Genomic DNA, 2,928 nt, shown 5'->3' on the forward strand with positions numbered 1-2,928 from the left:
GGGAGCACATTTGAGGAGACTATTAGAGACCAGGTGCCAGAAACACATCTGGGAAGCTGAAAGGGGAATGTATAAAAATAGACAGAGGAAACTATTCAGGTAGCAATGGTGAATATAATGCACGGAAAAAGGCTGAGCAGAGGAAGAAAGTAAAAGGACAGTTTGGGTCCTTCAGAATGAACTTCTTAGATAACTGAACCAAGTTGCCCAGTGCACTGGCACATCTGAAGTAAATTTTAAATCATTATTTGTAAATAATTATTAATAAATCTATTCACACAATTTTGTGCAAATTGTCATGTACATTTTGATGTAAGTGTAGCATCAACAGAGGAAGATTAAAAGCATATACAACACTTTTCTGGCACTAACTGAAAAGATGAACCTTTATTTACCCAGTCTAAGAAGAACAAGCAGCTCCTGATGAGAGAAATTAAGGAAAAAGGTTTCAAAGAGTGTCAAGCTACACAGCAAATTAGACTCACACACCAATGTAAGCTTTGACAAGTGCTTATGTCATGGAGCAGGTAGAAAGAATCTAGATAAATATCTAATTAGGTTTAAAAGACTGCTAGAAATACACTGAATGGGGACATGAACTGCTAAGACCTGTATTAAAAGCAGTATGTCACTTCAGTTGTGTTCTTGCACTGAAGACACTAGGAGCATGACATTGCCATAGCGGCATTTACTGTCTGCTTTTGTATATCAATAACCATGAGGGGAGTGTCAGCCTTTGGATTATTGTTTGGGCATTTCATTGTGTGACAGAAACAAGAAACAACTTCTTGGGGTTTTGAGACGTACCTGTTATTTTTCAGGGGATGGCATGAACTTGCAGCGAAGAGGGTTGGACTGAGTATTTGGAAATGGTTCTTCACCAAGAGAACTGGAACAGAATCCCCAGAGAAGTGGTCCTCCTCTTATTGGGTAATGAGATGCTACTGCTCTCTGCCATTCACTTACTCCAGAAAGTAAAACGAATGAGAATTTTCTTTTCATAATCTCTTATTCCTTCTCACATGCATACTATTTTATTATACGGAGCTAGAAGGCAAAATGTAATAAATTCACATTTGATATAAATTGCAATCAGGACTGCTACTTCAGAAAAAGGAAAAGGAAAAAAAAAAAAAAAAAAAGGAGCTGCCTCTCAATAAGATGTAAGAATTGAACTGTTCAGAAAACTTTTATTTTCTCTAACTTTTTACAGTTGAGAAGTTACCCATCTCTGACAACAGAACAGTCAATTACTCTATTTTTTCATATATTTATGAGATAAGATCTCTTTGCATTTACATTACTGAGATCAGAATATAGATTTATATGCATAATCTACAAGTTTTCAGTTTACTTATAAATGTCGCAAAGGCTGCAAGTAGTTCTTAGTTAGGATTTTCATATTTGGTAGAATTAATACTTCTGGAGGCCATTCTAACCCATTCTTCTACAGACTTTGGAAGTCGTCTGGGTGACAGTGATTATTATAGCATTATCTACAGTAGTTGTTAAATCAGATGAAAAATACAGCTAACGTGTTGCATGGATGTGAAATAAAACATTAGCAATGCAATCAACAATAGCACCTTTGAAGAACTGTTGTCTCAGTTGTCTCAGAATTTGCAAGATAAATGTTTTTCACTCTAATGGATATATATAGGTCACTGAAAATAATGCCTCCTATTTATTTCCATGGAAACTATAGCAGATACAATAAGAGCAATGCCACTGTTTGATAGAGTGAATTCTCAGCACTAAACACTATTTTTCAACATAGTCATAATCGCTGGTAAAACATTTTCACCAACAATGAACAAGGGCCTGCATGCTGTGCTTATAAAATTCTTTACCGGTGGAGGTGACCTGCTGTTTTACAGCTGCTCTGACAGCATCGTTATTGGAATGCACTGCTCTCCACCTCACTATGCTCACATCCACTGTTTGGGCTCCACAAATGTTCAGAGGAATGAGTCTTATCTTGAGTTTTGGACTCTCTTAGGAGATGATTAGTGATCAAAAAACAACAATATTGCTTTATGCTAGCGTAGTGTGGAGCTCAGAATGACTTAAATAGATTGCTTTAAATGCATTCATAGCCCAAGAGCTTCTATCTGCTTCATCTACAAATTGAGCCTACCTACTGATACATATAAGCAACAACAAACCTGAACTTAAGGTTGCATGTCAAATCTCTACACTTCTTTCTCTGCTAAAATTCTGTCCTCATATTGTATAAAGCCACAACAAGTTTAATTAAACTGAAACCCGATATCAATTCTGCAGTAGCAGTGTTTGACTGTGGACCTTTGTAGCTGGAAATTTAATCAGAGTTTCTGTCATCTCCATGTTAAGAAGTGATGTTATGTTAGTCATTCTGGTTAAAAAGAATCTGACAATGAAAGTATTTAACAAGCAACAAAGCATAAAAATCTTACTAGACACTGTGGAAATGAGACTGCTTGAGAAGATTTGCATGACTCTCTAGTGAGTAAATATGAGGAGTAAGAGAAAAAGAGAAGTATGCAAAAGGATGCAAGTAAAAACTCTTGTAATGATGTAGAACCTGGAGAATGGAGAAAAGGCCTAGACAGCCAAATGTTGTTTAGAAGTACATGGCAGCATCAATATGAAATCCAGTGTGGCATAGCTTAGAAATTCTACCACATCTGTGTCAGCTTAATACCAGAAAATTAGCTATAAACTGAGTATGACTCAATTCAGTACAGTTGCCTCATCCAAGTACTATACCTCAGTTCTTAGAGAAAGAGTAAGTGGGAAATTGCTCATTTAAAGTGTCATTAAACAGACACATAGGGAGGAAAGCAGTATTCAAAAAGTCTAGGCTTTAGATCTGGAATCCCACTGTGGGAACAGTTTCCCCAGCTTTGCACAGGTTAGTCCTGATACCACACCAAGCAGCACATGTGA

At 36.7% G+C, this 2,928-nt stretch overlaps 1 long non-coding RNA gene across 1 annotated transcript in view; it reads left to right on the top strand.

Annotated features, from left to right (window-relative positions):
* Positions 1-2,305, top strand: part of LOC107309514 — a 7,979-nt gene extending 5,674 nt beyond the window's left edge. Inside the window, exon 3 of the long non-coding RNA XR_001553209.2 lies at positions 822-2,305. This is a non-coding gene — a long non-coding RNA (uncharacterized LOC107309514). The remainder of the gene's footprint in view (positions 1-821) is intronic.
* Positions 2,306-2,928: the final 623 nt, after the last annotated feature.

Source organism: Coturnix japonica, chromosome 2 (assembly GCF_001577835.2).
Source record: "Coturnix japonica isolate 7356 chromosome 2, Coturnix japonica 2.1, whole genome shotgun sequence".
In the NCBI taxonomy this organism is placed as follows: Eukaryota; Metazoa; Chordata; class Aves; order Galliformes; family Phasianidae; genus Coturnix; species Coturnix japonica.